We start from the raw sequence: 19,945 nt of genomic DNA, 5'->3' as shown, positions 1-19,945 counted from the left end.
GCCTATTTGATCTAACATCTTCACTTTTAGCAGGGTTTCTGCCTTGATGATGGATTTTGTCTTATCTGGGAATAGACAAAATATATGTATAATCTGTTTAATAGCTATTAATTACATAGACTACCTGCAGTTTGATTCATTATCTGATGGAGCTGTTTGGTGCCCAAGAAAAAGTGGATATTGCATTAATACTGGATCAATATAAGGAAGGGTTCAACATTATGATAGGTTTTAATGATGTATGCAAGAGAATTTTTTTTTTTCTCTCTGCTGGCATGAGATTGGTAACCAGAGAATACAGATTTGTAGTAATTGACCGAAAGGGAGATGAGGTAAAATTGTTTCATGGAATGATTTGTTTATGAACTGAGACCTATCCCTAGAATTCTCTCAAAACCCACCTACCAATGCTCCTCCTTTTCGCCTAATGTGTATATTTGTTCAGTTGAGAGCATATATTTTTGTCAATGACACCATGTGCCACTGGTTAGCATCATTTTTGAAAAGCAGTGAAAAAAAAAATTAAATGGAAACAAGTAATCAGGGACAGAATAAATATTAATAAATGATATTGCAGAGGCTACAGATTGACAAAGATTAGGATCATAGGGTAGGGTAAATAATGTAGGGTAAATGACATTTAGCAATGGCAGAAAGTGATGGAAAAGAGAAAGAGCTTGAAGAAGGGCTCAGGCCTGAAATGTTGGTTATATATCTTTACCTCCTATGGATGCTGGGCATCCTGCTGAGTTCTTCCAGCATTTTGTTTGTATTGACTACATAGTAGTGTCTGCAGTCTTTCATGTTTCACTGCTCATAAATGACAGTCTTAATGCCATGGACAGAAACCAGGATGTAAAAGCAGATTGGTAAATATAAATAATGCAGGGAAAAAGTCACTTGTTGGAGTGACACATAGATCCCTAATGGTGATCAGATGGTAGGACAGATAACAAAGGAAGAAATAGCAGGAGCTTATTTGAAAATATGGTAATAATCACAGGCATTTTTGTAGATTGGTAAATCCACATGAACAAAAGTAGCATAAGTAAGGTGTTCATAAGAGTTTTAACAAGGTCATTTTGTTTAAAGCAACTATAGAGGAGAGAGGAGGGTTTATTATGCAACAGGATTAAATAATGACTTTGCTGTGAAGACACCCCATTGAAGCAGACAATGAATTTTGCAGTTAGTCTGAGGAAGTGAAATTTGGGTCCAAGACAAGGATTTTAGAATTTTGAATGCATGAAAGCAGAGCTATTGAAAGTGAGGTGACAACTTGATATCACTCAGACCTTCACAGATGTAGACATTTATGGGGTTCTTTCAGAATGCACAGAATAGATTCTTTCCAACAAGAATGAAAGAATATTTCAAGAGGCAGTACTGTATCTGTGCTTACCTTAAAAATGTTGAAAAGAAAAGAAGCATATTATTGTGAAAAGTGGATGGGTGATTTGGAGATTGGACATATTTATTAACAATAGTTAAAAGTTTAAGAAGAAAAAGTACAGAATGAAATGAATCTGGTCAGAAAACAGTAAGAATTAAAATAAATGAAAAATGTTTGCATAGAAAATGAGCCTGGGAATTAATAATGGGGAATGAGGTGATGATTGATGAATTAAATGATGTCTTGTAGCAGCGGCTACACTGCTCCTGCAATAATACACACACAACCAGACGGGTTGAGCTCAGTGAACAGGCTGGTTTATTGCAGACTGTTGGGCTGCACTTATACTCCCAGCCCAGACCTGGCTGAGAACTGCGCTGGAGGGCGCTGACGACACCCGGGCATCACGTGGACCCCCAACGTGGATTTCTGAGCCCTGTGCTGGAAGGAATGAACCCCCGACGGCGCCATTTTGGCCGGCTGCTCTGCCGCGTGGCTTACAAGTGAGGCCAGTTCGCCTGCCTTGTGGTGAGCTGCCACACAACACCCCCCCCACCCCCCAGAACCGATGCCAATGTCCTTTTTCGCCGGGCGGCCTCGCTTTTTGGGCTGGGCAACAACCACGGGCTTGGTGGGATCGAGGTGCACTGGTTTCAGCCTATCCATGGTAAACAGCTCCCGCCTGTCACCAATGACCAGCGTGAACATCGAGCCAGAATGCTGTACAACCCTGTATGGCCCCTTGTACGGTCGCTGCAGTGGTTCCGCGGTCAGTTCCCGCTGAACGAAAATGTACTCTGCGGAAAGCAGTTCGCCGGGAACGTGAGACGGGTGGGTGCCATGCCTGGGCAGTGGTGGGGGTTCGAACAAGTCCAAGTGTGCCCTAAGGTGAGGAAGTAGTTCGTGCGGCGACTGCTGGAAATTGTGAGGTGCGTTGACGAACTTACCAGGTAATGCAAGTGGCACACTGTAGACCAGCTCAGCTGATGATCTTCCTAGGGAGTGGAGCAGATGCGCAGGAGCGCCCAAGGCAATTCGTCCGCCCAGTCAGTACTGGTGAGGCGGGCCATGAGCGCCGACTTAAGGTGGCGGTACAGACGTTTGACCAGTCCTTTGGCCAGCAGGTGGTAGGCTGTGGTGCGGTGCAGCTGGATCCCCAACCTGTTGACAAGCTGTGCCCAGAGCGCAGATGTGAACTGGGTGCCCCAATCGCTGGTGAGGTGATCGGGGTCGCTGAACCAGGCGACCCAACCATGCAACAGTGCTCGGGAGCAGGAGTCGGTGGAGGCGTCTGGCATCGGGATCGCCTTGGGCCAGTGAGTGGTGTGGTCCACCACTGTAAACAGGTAAAGGTTGTCCCGGGAAACTGGTAAAGGCCCGACAATGTCCATGTGAATGTGGCTGAATCGTTCCCAGACGTGCTCGAACTCCTGTACCAGTGCCCTGGTGTGCCTGTGCACCTTGGACATCTGGCAATGCGTGCATGTTCTGGCCCAGCCCGCGATCTGCATCTGCAGCCCATGCCATACGAACTGTTCTGCCACCATCTGAACTGTGGACCTGATGGACGGATGTGAAAGGTCGTGGATGCGACGGAAGACCTGCCTGCACCACTGCTGGGGAACCACTGGCCGTGGGGTGCCCAAGGAGATATTGCACAGGATGGCGTCTTCGCTGCTCTGAGTTGGGAGGTCTCGGAACAGCAGGCTTGTGATGGCAGTCTTGAAGGCCCTCGTCTCTTCATCAGATTCCTGGTCCCGGGCGAGCTGGTTGAAGTCGAGGCCGGGCTTCAGCGCGCAGATGGCTGGTCACGAGAGTGCATCGGCAACCACATTGTCCTTCCCCGTCTTGTGCCGAATGTCGGTGATAAACTCCGACACGAAGGAGAGATGACGCTGCTGGCGGGCCGACCAGGGATCCTTTGCCATCGCGAGCGCCTGGGTGAGGGATTTGTGGTCGGTGAAGATGGTAAAAGTTCTCCTCTCCAAAAAATAGCAGAAATGCTGCACCGCCACATACATGCCCAGTAACAAGCGGTCGAAGGCACTATACTTGCGTTCCAGCGGGCGGAGCAGGCGGCTGAAGAATGCCAGCGGCTTCCAATGTCCATTCACCTGCTGCTCCAGGATGGTACCAATGGCTGTGGCAGAGGCATCGATAGAGAGTGCCATATGCAGGTCAGCGTGCAGGTGGGCGAGCATGGCGGCCTTGAATGCGGCACAGGCTTCTGGGTTCCAAGCGAGCGTCTTGTGTTTGGCCGCGCAGAGGGCGAATAGCGGCTGCATGATGCGCGCAGCTCCTGGGATGAAGTGGTTGTAAAAGTTGACCATACCTGAGAACTCCTGCAGCCCCTTGAGGCTGTCCGGGCATGCGAAATCCCTGATAGCTGCGACCTTCGCAGCGGTGGGAGTGGCTCCTTCGGCCGTAATGGTATGGCACAGGAACTGCATGAACTCTTTCCCGTACTGGCACTTGGCCAGGTTGATGGTAAAGCTGAAGCCAGCCAGCTGGGAGAAAAGGGCCTGGTCCTTGTTGGCGACGAGGATGTCGTCCAAATAAATAAAGATGAAATTCAAGTCCCTGCCCACAGAGTCCATAAGGCGCTGGAAGGTCTGAGCGGCGTTCTTGAGCCCGAACTGCATGCGCAGGAATTCGAACAAGCCAAAGGGGGTGATGATGGCCATCTTGGGTATGTCCTCAGGGTGCACCGGGAACTGGTGATATCCACGCATCAGGTGATATCATCTGGAGAAGATCCTCGCACCGTGCAGGTTGGCCGTAAAGTCTTGGATGTGAGGGATGGGGTAACGGTCAGGAACTGTTGCCTCGTTGAGCTGTCGATAGTCTCCGCAGGGATGCAAGCCGCCGGAAGCTTTCGGGACCAGATGGAGTGGGGAGGCCCACGGGCTGTTGGACCACCAAATGATCCCCAGCTCCAACAGGTGCAAAAACGCCTCCTTGGCGTGAACCGGTGGGCCCTGGGTGGGGATGTGGTCGAACACCCCGTGGCGTGGCGAGGCAGTGGAGAACTGTGGCTTGAGGAGTGTTGGAAACTCGTCCAGGATTCGCTGGAACTTGTCTCTAGGCATGTTGCTCGTGGCCATCTGCAGTTGCTCTGAGCTGGAGGCGTCGAGGCGAACAGCCTGGAAGGTACGGGCGTCCACCAGGCGCCTACCTCGAATGTCCACCAGAAGCCCATGTTCGAGGAGGAAGTCTGCACCCAGGATGGCGGTTGGGAGGGACGAGATGGTGAACCTCCATGCGAAATTCCGTTGGCTGATCTGGAAGTGGACTGTCTTATCTCCATACGTCTGGATTGCCGTTGCATTGGCCGCATGGAGGGGAGATCCATGAGGTCAGCTCCTGGACTCGGCGGCCGTGGCCGGGATGATGCTGATCTGGGCTCCAGTGTCAATGAGGAACCGCTGGCCACTGACTGAGTCCCTCCATTAACAGCGGCCGGCCTGGTTGTTTCCCTGGAACGAGCAGGACTATTGACACTTCCGGGCCTTGGCTCTCCAGCGCTGGTGGTAGAAGCAGAGGCCTGGAGCGGATGGTGTGGCCTTGGTTGTGCTCTTGGGGGCACCAGCAGGGGCCGGGTGCTCAACCGCTGCACTAGGGACGGGCTTGGTGTGGTCATGCCCGTGCCTCGTGACCTGCTGGACCACTGAGCCCTCCGGGAATCGTGCGAGCCATAGCTCTTGGGCCTTCTGGGCGACCTTCCTCGGGTCAGTGAAGCTCTCCTGGACAGCAGAGGCAGGATGTCTCCAGGCATATGGTTGAGGAAGATGAGCTCGAAGAGTGTGCAGTTGGTGTGCTCACCCATGAGCGTGAGCATCTCGTCTATCAGCTCCATTGGGGACCTGTCCCCCAGGGTGTCGAGGTTCAGCATCCAAGTGGCACGCTGGTGTCTGGAGAGTCCGAGGAACCAGGTAATCACTCACTTGATAGTCTTGTATTTGTCCTTAGCGGGTTGGTGCTGAACAAGGTGCAGCATACGTCTGGCGGTGGCCTGGTCCAGGGCAGCGACCATATGGTAGAATTTGGTCATGTCAGACGAAATGTGGCGGTGGTGAAACTGAGCCTCCACATGGCCAAACCAGGTCTCTGGCTCCTGAACCCAGAATTCAGGCAGTTTCATGGCTATAGCGCTGATCCCAGGCTCGCTCATTTTGGGTTCAAAGACGTTTGAACCAGTCGGGGTCACCAAATGTAGCGGCAGCTACACTGCTCCTTCAATAACACATACACACAACCAGACAGGTTGAGCTCTGTGAGTAAATTGGTTTATTGCAGGCTGCTGGGCGGCACTTATATTCCCAGCCCGGACCTTTCTGAGAACCGCGCTGGAGGGCGCTGATGTCACCCGGGCGTCACGTGGACCCCCAGCGTGGGTTTCTGAGCCCCGTGCTGGAAGGAAGGGAAACCCCCGATGGCACGATTTTGGCCGGCTGCCCCGCCGTGTGGCTTACAAGTGGGGCCAGTTCGCCTGCCTCGTGGTGAGCCGCCACAGTCTCATCAATTTAGCGCAAACAACTAAGTTGGGAATTGGAAGGTGGTGGGGGTAGGAGTTCAGGGCAAATTAGAATCAATTGAGAAGGGGCTTTGAGTACATTAATTTTGACAATGAGTTGTTAAATCTCCCAATCTGCAGGCCTTCTTGGCATGATCAATGACCACTCACAGACATGAAACAGATAGTCAAAGGCTTTATTGATCAGAAGATCCAGACATGCTGCTGGCGCACATCCAAGGCAGGTATGAGGGAGGAGACTAGGATCTCTGCCTTTATCACAATACTCCAAGTGCAGCATGACCAGTGCCTCAGCATTACATCCATGCTTTTATATTCCATGCCTTTCAAAATGAATCTGTCTGAATTTCGACACGAATGAGGCCCAAAATGTTGACTGACTTGCTCTCTATGGCTGCTGCATGACTGGCTAAGTTTCTCCAGCGCTTTTGTGTACTGTCCTCACCGCAGAGACCACGGCACCAGAGGGGACCAGCCTGCCCAGACCAGTGAGGATATGCCCACAGTACCGTGTGTCACCACTCCAGCATCATAATCTTTTAAAAGTTATGTTTCATTGGGTGGTTGATCTGTTGGTTTTAACTTTCCAAAATTGTCCAGATTTCACCATTTTGGAAAAGTGCAAATTCAGCTCCTTATTATAAAAAAAAAGAAAGAAAACTTAAAACTAATAGGCCTGCTAATTTAATCCTGACATTGTAAAAATTTTAGAAGCTCTCATAAAGATGTTCCAGCAGGACATTTAGAAAAATTAATGGCAATCAGGGAAAATGGATGTGGTTTTCGGAAAGTAATACAGCTTCTATCTCTATCTCTCTAATCCGGCACTCTGTGGTCCGGCAACCCCTGTGATCTGGAACATTTTGAATCTGCCGCCATTAGTTTGTGGATCTGCCATCAGGGCGGTGCTGTTAGCCATGCTAATGCACCAAAATCGGCAAATGCTGCTGGCAGTTTCATACAGCCCTTTTGCAGCATTTGAATTGCCCTCTTTCTTGTTCCCCCTCTCAGTTGCAGTTTAAAGTTCCGTTCTGAGCCCACTCACTCACCCAGCTGCGAACATTATATCACTGAGACAGGTTCGAAACCAGGATTGACATCAAGGCAGAACTGGCAAATTGCATGGCTCAAGTTTTAATAGAACATGTCTAACCAGTCATCCTGCTCAGAATCTGTTCAAGGGCTCAGAGTGATACAAAGACTGGAAAGCTGCCAGTTAAATTTAATTTACTTTAATATATGGTCAGTATGTTTAATTTTTTTTTCGGCATATTCTGTGGTCCGGCAATGGCCAGGTCTCAACGAAGCTGGATTAAAGAGGTACAACCTAAAAAAAAATCTGACATGGATAAAGGGAAATGGATACACGTACTTCACCTGTTTTTCAAGAAGGTATTGTGGTAAACGAAACCTCAGAGTGCAGGATGTAATATTTTAGAGGGGATTGAATTTGACAGGTAGAGGAGAGAACAGCATAAATGGATCAGTTTCTGAGTGGCAAAAAGTAATGAGAGGTATCCCACAGGATTGGTAAGCAGTCCTCAACATTTTGTATTGGATATAGTGTAATCTGTGTAGGAACAATTAGTAGATTGTCATGAGAAATAAGATTCAATGTAGTATATGTTTACCTCAACCTTCGGCGTATGCAACTTACGGCCATCTGTACATATGACCAGAATAAAAAAACTGTATAAATTAACATTGTAAATTAGCATCACCTCCATCTATTGTTGGTGGCTGGTGGTGGGCTCAATGTGGTGGCTGTTGACGGCTCACTGTCAGTCCCTGCACTGGTCTCACTGCCCCACTGTCTCCTGGCAGCCCGCTGTTGCCCCCACACCCATCCTACTGCTCCCTCCCAACCGCCCGCCACCAGCCCCCACACATATTCCACCACCCCGCTCCCTCCCGATAGGCCGACATCAGTTCCCATACTGATCCCATTGCCCCACTCCCAATGGATGAACGATAAAATGGATTCAGTGAATTTCCAACTTGCATCTATTTTGAGATGTGACCAGTAGGTCAGAACTGAAATCTGGTGAGTATCTGTACTGTCATGGATTTAAATAGTGTGTTGGGATCTCATTTACATTTTAGATCAGCTATTATCAACAGGTTGGGGGGTTGTCATACGGCCCCCCTGGAGACCACAAAACATTTAAGAGTGGCCACGGACCAAAATCATAAAATAATTTTTTTAAAATGTATTTGGTACAGAGGTACAGAAAAAAAACAACTGGGAAGAGGGCTCATAAACTTTGAGCAAAGTCCTAAGGGGGCCCTCCCAAAAAAAAGGTTGAGAATAACTGTTTTAGATCATCAAATTTCCTTTCTAATTTTTGTGATCATCTGCAAGTTCAGCAGGGTTATGCTAAGCAAGCACAGCCTATGATGTAGATTTAAACAAGTCTCACTGTATTAGCAGTGGACAAATCAAGTTGCAGAGTGAAAAAGCTACATGTGGGTAGGAGCAAATGCAAATACAAATGAAGTAGGGACAGAGCAGAGCGGCCATTATGTGAATGGCTCAGTGTATGTTGGGACTTTTAGGCTGTTATGCACTTGATCAGCAACAATGGGAATTCACCAAGACTATGGTATTTTTAAAAAAAATTATTATTAATAATAACATAACACTTTTTACTTAACTCTGAACTTAACTCTAATTTAACTCCACTATGTTCAAGTGTGTATGTTTTGAGCTTAATTATGAAGAGATGATTTTAAAGTTCAGTCTCAGATTTTGTGTTGAAACTCAGTCTTTACTGCTGTTCAAAAGCAATTATGGAGTAGTGAGGCATCAGACTTTTCAAAACTCATGAGATTCTTGTAGAGTAGTTTTCAGAAAATTCTTTCTTCGTACAAATGTTACAGTACTTGTATTTCCTTTATATGAAGTGTAGAAATGGACACAGCAAGACTGCCCTCTCTAAAAGTCAGAATTGGTCATTCTCTTTCGAAAGCCACTTATTATGTGTTCTCTTTTGACCAATACCTTTCTGGTTACTGTATCTTCAATCCTTTTGTGGCTGGTATGCCACTGTGAACGAAAGAAACGTGCTGATTCGAGCAGAGTTTCAGTTTAACTGATATACTAAATCAAATTTGCACACTTAAGAGGCCCGTGCTTCCCAGTGACCCACACACCCTATGGGGCAGAAGTGACCTTGACTTCCAGGCCAAGGCTTTGGCCCTCACTGAGAGTCCCTGTTGATGCCGCTGACTACGGACCCGCCCATAACTACTGGAGCCAGTTTGCTTGCTGCACGGGTGAGCTGCCACATGACCATCCCCACCCCAGAACTTGTACGTTGTCTGTTTTATGTGGCCGGCCTCATCTCCTAGTGGATGGCACCACAACTGATCTTTCAATATCCAGTTGTCCCATTATGATGCACCACCTTGAAGTGTCCTTCATACGGCCGCTGCAGGGGTGGTCTATGTGGTCCTCTGCGAACTTGTTCTGCTGTAGGTCCTTGGGCACATCGGTCAGGACCTCCGTCGGTGTGTCCTCTTGGCCACAGGGTGCGGGCACAAATTTGCAGGGTGCTATGAGCAAGGAGCCATAAACCAGCTTGGCTGATGATGCTGCCAGGTCTTACTTGGGTGCTGTGCAGATGCCCAGTAGCACCCAGGGGAGCTCTTCTACCCAGTTTGACCCTTGGAGGCATGCCATCAGGGCTGATTTCAGGTGCTTGTGGAAACATTCCACCAGGTCATTTGATTGTGGATGGTGCACATTTGTCTAGTGGAGCTGGGTTCTGAGGAACTGTGCCAACGTGGACCATAGCGTTGAGGTGAACTGCACCCCCCGTCTGAAGTGATGTGGGCAGCGAGCCCGAACCACACTACCCAGGTTGCATTCAGAGTCCTGGCGCATGTCTCTGCAGTTGTGTCAGTGATTAATATAGCTTCTGCCCACCTTGAGAACCTGTCCACCATTGTTTTTTTTTAAAAAAGGTACCTTGCTTCTCTCAAGACAGGTACTGGGCCGATGATGTCCATGTGCACATACTCAAACCTTCTATGCATTGGCTGGAAAGGTTGCATTGGTGCCCTTGTGTGCCTCTGGATTTTGTAGGCCTGGCAGTGCGTGCACGTCCTGGCCCAGTGCCTGACCTGTTTGCATAGGTCATGCCACATGAACCAATCTGTGATCAGCTGGACGGTTGCCCAGATGGAAGGGTAGGGTAAACCATGCAAAGCGCCGAAAACTCAGTGCCTCCAAGCGGTCAGGACAATGGGCCGAGGTTGTCCAATGGACACATCACAAAGGAGCTTGCTACCTCTGGGGCCAATGAGTGGACTGCTGTTCGGTATGCTGGTATTTCACTGTCCACTTGCTGCGCCTGTGCTAACACTGCATAGTCCACCCCTGGAGAAAGAGTGTGTTCCGACTGGATGGATGTCCGTGACAGCGCGTTGGCCACCACGTTGTTTTTCCGAGAGATATGCTTGATTGTGGAGATGAATTCGGATGCATACAACAGATGGCGCTGCTGGCGGGCTGACCACTGGTCAAACACTTCGGTAAATGCAAAGGTGAGGAGCTTGTGATCCGATCCGTGAAGATCATGAAATCTTTCCCTTCCAGGAAGTACCTGAGATACCGGATGGCCAGGTACATGGCTAGCAGCTGTCTGTTGAACGCACTATACTTGATCTCTGGGGTTAGCAGGTGCCAGCTGAAGAAAGCAATCAGTTTCCACTGACCTTCGATTAGCTGTTCAAGTTCACTGCCGACTGCCGCTTCGGAGGCATTCACAATGAGGGCTGTGGGGTCATCTACCCAGGAGTGGACCAGGAGCACGGCGTCGGCTAGAGTCCTTGGCTTGGTCGAAAGCCACTGTTGCCTCCTCCATCCAGGTAACTTCTTTGGCTTTGCTGGACATCAAACTGAAAAGGGGCTGCATTATCCAGGCCACCGAAGGAATGGACTGGTGGTAAAGATTAACCATACTGACAAATTCCTGCAGATTGAATGGGGTAATGATGGCAGTCTTTGGAATACCATCCAGGTGGACAGGACTTGATGATACCCTCGAACCAGGTCAATCCTTGAAAAGATGCATGCCCCATGCAGCTTGGCTGTGAAGTCTGGGATGTGCAGTACTGGATATCGATCGGAAATGGTTGCATCAATCAGCCTCCTGTACTAACCACATGACCTCCATCCTTCCGCAGACTTGGGCACCATATGAAGTGTGTATGCCCATGGGTTATCTGAACACCGCACAATTCCCATCTCCTCCATTTTGTTTAACTCCTCTCTTGGAGCTTGTCTGGTGGTGAACTGTGGGCCTGGGTGTGCAGGGGGTGTCCCTTTGTGGGAATGTGGTGCATCACACCGTGTTTGAGGGCTGCTGTAGAAAACCGGCGTGATGGTGGCTGGAAACTCCGACATCCTGGTGAACTCATTGTCGGAATATGTGACAGAGTCCAGTTGAGAAGCCAGCAATTTGACATCACTGAGTGAGAAGGTCTGGAATGTCTTTGTGTCAATCAGCTATTATCCCTTCAGTTCCATGAGCAAACAGTATGCATGGAGGAAGTCTGCACCCAGCAATGGTTGTGATACCACGGCCAGCATAAACATCCATCTGAAGTGGATGGAACCGAATTACAAGGGAATAGTTTGTGTGCTGTAGGTGTGGATGGTGCTACTGTTGGCTGCCGTGAGCTCCGGTCTGGCCCTTCTGGTTTGGGTATTGTGGCTCGAGGGGGAAGGACCTGGATTGTCTGTTCCAGATGTAAAGGAGGCTATATCGGTGGCCAGTCGGCATCAGCAGGCCCTGAATCCCCACTTTTGATGGTAAAAACACCAAGACTCAGAAATGGTGTTGTCTCTTGGTTAGGTGTTGCAGGTTTTTCCTCAAGGATGTGTGCGGCTGGACTTTCGGCTGTGACGCAGCACTAATCCCAATGCTGGCTCCACCATTTTGTTTGGCGCGCCACAGAACATCCACTTGAGCGGCCACCTTTCACAGGCTGGAGAAGTCCTCGTTTGCTAGTAGGAGAGAGATGTGCTCCGTCATCTGGTCCAAAAAGATCTGTTTGAAGAATAGACGCGGCTTATAGTCACTGCTAGTGCCAACATCACTCATCAGGACTGACGGTGCATGGTCACCCAGGCCGTCCATATGTAGCAAAAACGCGGCCCCTTCGTTGCATGAGAAGCTGAAGGTGCCAACCAGCAGGATCTTGAATGCTTGATACCTGCCACCCTCCAGGGGCTGCTGCTGAAAGTCAATAACTCGGCTCGCCATTTCCCAGTCGAGAGCAGCTACCATGTAATAGTGTCTGGTCTCATTGGAGACCATGTCCCTGACCTGGAACTGGGTCACTCAGACGAGGGGCTGAGTGGTCCAGAAAGCTGGCAGTTTAAGCAAAACTGCATTCTAAAAAGCCAAGTCGTTCATGTTGTCCATGTTGATTATGTTAGATCCGAATACTCTTGGACCTTTGGGGTCACCAGCGTGGCTGGTATGCCACTGCGAGTAAATGAAACAAACTGAGTCTGCTAGAGTTTTGTTCAACTGATTTACTAATTCAAAATCGCATGCTTAAGAGGCCCGCGCTTTCCAGCAACCTTTGTACCTTGCAGGGTGGAAGTGATGTTGGCTTCCAGGCTGAGGCTTTGCCCTGATCTGAGAGTCCCCGTGGATGCCGCTGGCTGTGGACTCACCCGCGACCATTGGAGCTGGTTCGCTTGCCATGTAGGTGAGCCGCCACACTGTCTTTCTTACAGGATGGCCAAGCAACAACTTCTCCAAAAATGTCTGTGTTTTCCAGTAATAACTTCTCAGAAAATGTCTTTAATCATGTGACATGACATCATTACTGTCTTTGAAGTTTAAGTTTCAAATGTTTGAAGGGCTATGACTCTGAATTGTCTGCACAGCTCAAATAGCAAATGGCTTCCTTGCATACGCAGCTGTTTCTTTGAGTAAATATTCATTGTCTTGAGTTTTCAATGGAGAACAGTCATAAGACTTTTATGTCTGTTTACAGTTTTGAATTCGCAGTCACACTGTCTTTTTAAGCAAACAGGCTTCTAGCAGAACAATGACTAAGCAAACAAATGGTCTCTGAGAGTTGCCAGCTGCCATTTCAAAAGATTCTCTGTATATGTAATTGTGTGTGCATGTGTCCCCGTGTTCATACTCACAAAATAACAACCTAAAATATATATATTTTATAAGTAAAGATTAATAATAACACAATTCTGACACAGGCTTTGGTTCACAAGGCTTTGGAGTAAGAACCCGTTTTTCTTACTTTTTTTCTATTTCATATATCATGGGAATGGAAGACAGGGCAGGGACATGCTCCTCTTGCAGAAAGTGAATAATTAGGAAAGCTAACAGTATCCTTGACGACTTCATCTGTGAAAAGTGCATCCAGCTGCAGCTCGTTACAGAATTAGGAAATGGGACCGAGAGTTGGATGAACTCTGGATCACTGGGGAGGCGGAGGGGGTGATCGACAGGAATTTCAGCGATGCTATCGCACCTAGGAGGCAGGAGGAATGTAGCTGGATGACAGGAGTAGGAAAGGGTATAGGCAGAGAGTGCAGGGCCCCCCTCTCATTAACAAATATACCATTTTGAATACTGTTGGGGGTGGTGGAAATAAACGATTTACCAGGGACAAGCTATGACGATCAGGATTCTGGTTCAGAATCTAGCATTCTGGCTAAGGGAAGGGAGCAGAGGTGAGCTGTAGTGATAGGGGATTCCATAGGGGAACAGATAAGAACTTCTGTGGAAGAGATCAATAATCCCCGATGGTATGTTGCCTTCCTGATGCCAGGGACCAAGATAGCTCAGATCGAATTCATAGTGGGGGGGTTAACAGCTAGATATGGTCCACATGGAGACCCATGATGTGGGTAGGAAGGGTGATAAGGTCCTGAAAAGAGAGTTCAGGGAGTTAGATGCTAAGTTGAAGGATAGAACCTCTAGGGTTGTGATCTCTGGATTGCTACTTATGCCACGTACTAATGAGGTTAGAAATAGGATAATGCAGTTTAACATGTGGCTAAAGAGATTGTGCAAGAGGGAAGGCTTCAAGTTTCTGGATCATTAGGCTCTCTTCCAAGGAAGGTGGAACCTGTTCTGACAGGATGGTTTGCATCTGAACTGCAATGGGATTGATCTCCTTGGGGAAAGTTTGCTAGTACTGCTCCGGAGGTTTAAACTAGATTTGCAGGGCCATGGGAACCAGAGTGTCAGAGCAGATAGAGGAGAGGAGGAGAGAAAAAGATGGTGTGAAAATTGCATGTAATGTTAAAAGTACATGATGGAAATGTTCTCAGGTGCATCTATTTCAGTGCAAGGTGTATTTTAGAAAAGGCAGACAAACTTGGAGTGTGGATCAACATATGAAATTATGACAATCTGAAACTTGGAGGAGGAGCAGGACTGGCAGCTCATTGTTCCAGGCGTCTGTTGTTCCAGATGCGATCGAGCAGGAGGGATAAAAGGGGGAGGAGTGGCCTTGCTCGTCAGGGAAAATGTCACAGCTATGCTCAGACAGGACAGGCCAGAGGGCACATCCGTATATAGGTGGAGCTGAGGAAAGAAAAAGGCAACACCACACTAATGGAGTTGTATTTATAGACTGCACAAAGTGAGAATTGGAGGAACAAATCTGTAGAGAGATAGCAGACAGCTGCAGGAAATATCAAGTTGTGATAGTAGGAAATTTTAACTTTCCACATATTGACTGAGACTCCAATATACCAAAAGGATGAATGGCTTTGAGTTTGTCAAATGTGTTTAGGAAATTTTTCTAAATCGATTTATAGAAGTACCAACTAGAGAGAAAATGGTACTTGGCCCCTTCTATAGTGTACAAGATAGGACAGTTGACAGAAGACTGTAGGAGAACATTTTGGGTCCAGTGATCATAATGCCACTAGCTTAATTATGGATAAGGATCAGTCTGGTCCTCGAGTTGAGATTCTAAGTTGGAGAAAGGCCAATTTTGAAAAAATGAGGAAGGATCTAGAAAGCATAGATTATGACAATTTGTTTTCTGGCAAGGATGTGTTCCTTAGTTGGAAGGCCTTCAAAGGGAAGTTTTGAGAGTACAGAGTTTGTATGTTCCTGTCCCGATTAAAATGAAAGTTAACAGGCACTGTAAACCTTGGTTTTCAAAGGATATTGGGGAGCTGGTTAACAAGAGAAGAGAGGTGTATAGCAGGTATAGGCAATACAGAGCAAATAAGGGACTTGAGTATTTTTTTAAAAATGCAAGAAAAAAATTAAAGAAACCAGGAAGACTAAAAGAAGACATGAAGATGCTGTGCCAGGCAAAGTGAAGGAAAATCTGAGGGTTTCTACAGGTATATAAAGAGCAAAAGGTTAGTAAGGGACAAAATTGGTCCCCTTGAAAATCAGAACTGTGAGCTATGTACAGAGCGAGAAGAGATGGGAGGGATCTTGATTTTTTTTTGTTGCATTATTTACTCAGGAAACTGGCACAGAGTCTATGTCTTAAAGCAAATCAGGGTGGAAAAATCCCTAGAACCTGACAAGATATTCCCTCAGACCTTGATGAAGGTTAGTGTGACATTTATAGCGGTTGTGGCAGAAATATTTAAAATGTCCTTGACCACAACGTGAGGTGCCGGAGGATGGGAGAGTAGATTGTGTTGTTTTGCTTTTCAAATAAGTCTCCAAAAGTAACCCTGGAAATTATAGACCAGTGAACCTGATGTCAGTCTTGGGTAAATTATTGGAAACTGTTCTAAGAGATCAGATATACAATTATTTGGATAGTCAGGGACTGATTAGGAATAGTCAACATGGCTTTGTGTGTGATAGGTCGTGTTTAACCAATCTTATAGGAAAGTTGACAAAGGAAAGGCTATGGATGTTGTGTTCATGGACTTTAGTAAGGCCTTTGACAAGGACCTACATGGAAGGTTAGTTAGAAAGGCTCAGATGCTCAGTATTCATGATGAGAATAAATTGGATTCCACATTGGAATTAGAGTAGAAATGGATGATTGCTTCTCAGACTGGAGGCTTCTGACTAGTGATGTGCCTCAGGGATCATGCTGGGACCATTGTTTTTCTAATTTATATCAGTAATCTGGATGATAATGTGGAAATTAGATCAGCAAGTTTGCAAATGACACAAAGATCGGAGGCGTTGTGGACAGTGAGGAAGACTTTCAAAGCTTGTAGAGAGATCTGGAGTATTGTAAATGGTAGGGCACTGAGTAGTGAGCAGAACAGGGATCAGGGAATATAGATAGATAATTCCCTGAAAATGGCTTCATGGGTGGATAGGGTTGTAAAGAGAGCTTTCAGCATATTGGCCTTTATAAATCAAAGTATTAAGTATAAGAGTTGAGTTGTGGTAAAGTTGTATCAGATATTGGTGAAGCTAAATTTGGAGTATTATGTATGCAGATTTGGTCACCTAACTACAGGAAAGATATCAATAAGATAGAAAGTGTGGAGAGAAGATTTACTAGGGTATTGCTGGGACTTGAGGAACTGACATTAGTCTGTAAGGTTTAGATCAGTGGATCTCAACCTTCTTTCCACTCATACCACTTTAAGTACCACATTATGTCATAGGTGCTATGTGATTAGTAAGGGATTGCTTAAGGTGGTATGTGGGTGGAAAGAAAATTTTTGTAAACCACTGTTTTAATCTTGCCTAATAGATTTATTATGTGAACAGTTTCATAACTCTAAAGGAAATGGACCAATGACATTTTTTTCTCAAGCAAAATATTTCAATAACAATTGGGTCTAGAGCAGTCATTCTCAATCTTACCTTCCCACTCTCATACCACCTTAAGCAATCCCTTACTAATCACAGAGCACTGATGGCATAGGGATTACTTAAAGTGGTATGTGAGTGGAAAGAAAAACGTTGAGAACCACTGATTTAGATGCTTGGTACGATCGGCGCCGACGTAATACTCAACTGACCAGGAGTCCTCTGAGGCTTGGGGACTCCAGTCGACGACTTCATGGCTTCAACTTGGTAAGTAGGCCTCAGTTCTTCCACACTTTTGTAAGGTAATTTCTTTTGCAATTGAGCTTTTGATTTTTTCATGTTTGCAGCCATTGCAATCCTCCAATATTCCAAAGTCTGTAAATATTATTTTAACCACTTTTACAAATTTTAAATTCGGGTATTTAGAAGTCTAACTGGGGGAAGGTGGAACCACACATCTTCCCACTATGCCATCTTGCCACACCCCCCAACAAGGCTGTTCAAGGAATTTATGGAGCAATGATCCTGTCGTAATCTGGTTCACTATTATTCAGGTTTACTGTAACATGGGTGTTCACGAACATTTCATTAATTGAAGATTCATGAACAAAGGTCATGGCTGCAGATAAAGAGCACTTCATTTAAAGCAGAGATGCAAATAAATTTCTTCACTGAGTAAATATCTGGAATTATCTGTCCCCAAGGATGGTGGATGCCAGATCATTAGAAAGGTGAAGATAGGTCAAGGTTCTTTTTAATTGTCATGTAATAATACATTAAAAATGTAACATACATGATACAACTTGACCTTTGCTTTAAGGCAAAGAATCGGCATTAGTATTGCCCGGCGCCACTTACAGTACAAGAGGAAGAGGAGCAAAAGAGTCTCTTCAGAGTTACTGAGTGTCTGTGGATTCGTCTCCAGCGCTCCTACAGCCAAAGCACCCGCATTGACCACTGTTTGACTCATCGGTGAACCAAGCTCCGGATCAAAACCTCCGATACAATCAGGAAGACTTCAGCACCTGAGGTCCTTTGGGAGCTCTTCTTGCCCTTAGCAGTCTCTCAAATACCTTTTGTGATACCTGGTTTCCATGAGCCAATATCCTGCATCCTGTGTTGGTCCCTCAGCCACTATGTTCCTTCAGTTGCTGAGCCCCTTGCTGGTTCCCTGCCGCAGTCACCATCCTATAGGGTTCTCTCTTCTGGTTCTCCTTCTCAACAGGGAGGTGTGCTTTGCATTTCTGGTGCCCTGAACTGGTCCACTGCTTTCCCCCATAGCCTGCAACCCCCTGTGGCTGCTGCCCAGTGCAGTGCCACCATCTTGGGCACAGATCTTACGGTCGCAGGATTTCACTTGGAAGCACCACAGGTTCCATTAATAGGCCATTTAAAGCCTGTGCGGAGCCACCAGTATGAGGAAAGATAAATAATTGAAAGACTGAGTAATTATGGAGTACTGGCAAGAACAAGTATGGCAAGTGAAGACTGCACAGATCATGTTGAATGACAGATCAACCTTGAAGAACCTGGTGTCTTACTCCTTTGCCTATTTTCTTCTCTACTTATCCAACTTTTTCATGTCAAACCTTTTATTAGTCTTTTGAGCAGAGGTTTTCAAACTTTCTTCTCTTCCCGCACCCCCCCCCATTTCACCTTAAAAAAAATTCCTATGCTGTAAGTGCTTTGTGATTAGTAAGGGATTGCTTAAGGTGGTATGTGAATGAAAAGAAAAAGTTTGAAAACCACATTTTTAATCGTACCTAATTGACTCGTTATGTGCACGGTTTCATAACTCCAAAGGAAATGACCCAATGACAATTTTTCTCAAGCAAAATATTTCAGTAACAATAGGGTCTAGAGCAGTGATTCTCAGCCTTCCCTTCCCACTCACATACCATCTTAAGCAATCCCTTACTAATCACAGAGCACTAATGGCATAGGGATTACTTAAAGTGGTATGTGAGTGGAAAGAAAAACGTTGAGAACCACTGATTTAGATGCTTGGTACGATCGGCGCCGGCATAGGGATTACTTAAGATGGAATGTGAGTTGGGGGGGGGGGGGGGGGAGCAGTTAAGAGTATATTGATTGTTTCTGTTTAACATACTAGGTAAAGTAAGAATTTTTAATTCAGCTTTCTGTAAGCTTATAGTTAATTTTGACTGAAAAAGGATGCACTGGCTTTGGATGTGGCGCACATCAAATTGATTCCAGAAATGAAGGATTTAGCTTAGGACTATACAGATATAAGTTTAAAAGGATGAGCAGGAATCTTATGGAAAATAAGATTTTGAAAGGAATAGATAAGATGGAACTGGGGCGTTGTCACTGGCAGGTAAAACTGGAACGAGAGAACAAAAGGAATAGATTTAAGACGAGGATGAGGAGTAGCTTCTTCTGCTGCAGAGCAATGAATCTGTGGAATTCTCTCCAAATAAGCAATAGAAGTTGCCTTATTAAATATACAAGACACAGGTGGATAGATATTTGAACAAGGAATTAAGGGTTTTGGAGAACAAATGAGTAAGCAGAGCTGAGACTATGTCCAGATCAGCCATGATATTATTAGTTGGCAGAGCAGACTCTATGGGGTACTGGTCTACTCCTGTTCCCATTTCTTCTTGGGACTTGCCAAAATACATCATCTCAGCAATCTTTGGCCCACTTCCCTAATTGATCTTGATCCTGTTGTGAGCCGAAACAACCTTTCTCATCGTCCACTATACCACCAGTTTTGAAATTAAAAAAGGTTACAACAGCATTTGATGCCCATCTAGTACATAGGAAGTAGGAACAGGAGTAGGCCAAAAATGGCCCATTAAGCCTGCTCCGCCATTCAATACGATCATGGCTGATCTAATTTATGACCTAACTCCACCTACCTGCCTTCTCCCCATATCCCCTAATTCCTCTATCATGTAAAAATTTATCTAACCAAATTTTAAATATGTTTAATGTGGCAGCCTCAACCACTTCCCTGGTTAGAGAATTCCAAACATTCACTACTCTCTGGGAAAAACTATTTTTCCTCATCTCTGTCCTAAATCTACTACCCCGAATCTTGAGACTGTGTCCTCTCGTTTTAGTTTCCCCGGCCAGCTCAAAAAACCTTCTTACATCTATCCTATCCATACCCTTCATAATCCTATATGCTTCTATAAGATCTCCTCTCATTCTTCTGAACTCGAGCGAATACAATCCTAGACGATTTAATCTTTCATCATAAGTCAACCCCTTCATCCCACGGATCAACCTAGTAAACCTCCT

General features: G+C 46.2%; 1 protein-coding gene across 9 annotated transcripts in view; it reads left to right on the top strand.

Moving 5' to 3' along the window:
• The window catches only part of aopep (aminopeptidase O (putative)), a 329,712-nt gene that overhangs the window by 200,517 nt on the left and 109,250 nt on the right, over positions 1-19,945 (top strand). The gene's annotated exons all lie outside the window — the stretch shown is intronic.

This window comes from Narcine bancroftii, chromosome 1 (genome assembly GCF_036971445.1).
Source record: "Narcine bancroftii isolate sNarBan1 chromosome 1, sNarBan1.hap1, whole genome shotgun sequence".
In the NCBI taxonomy this organism is placed as follows: Eukaryota; Metazoa; Chordata; class Chondrichthyes; order Torpediniformes; family Narcinidae; genus Narcine; species Narcine bancroftii.
The sequence above is the reverse complement of the archived record's forward strand: the minus strand, read 5'-3'. Positions and strand labels throughout refer to the sequence as shown.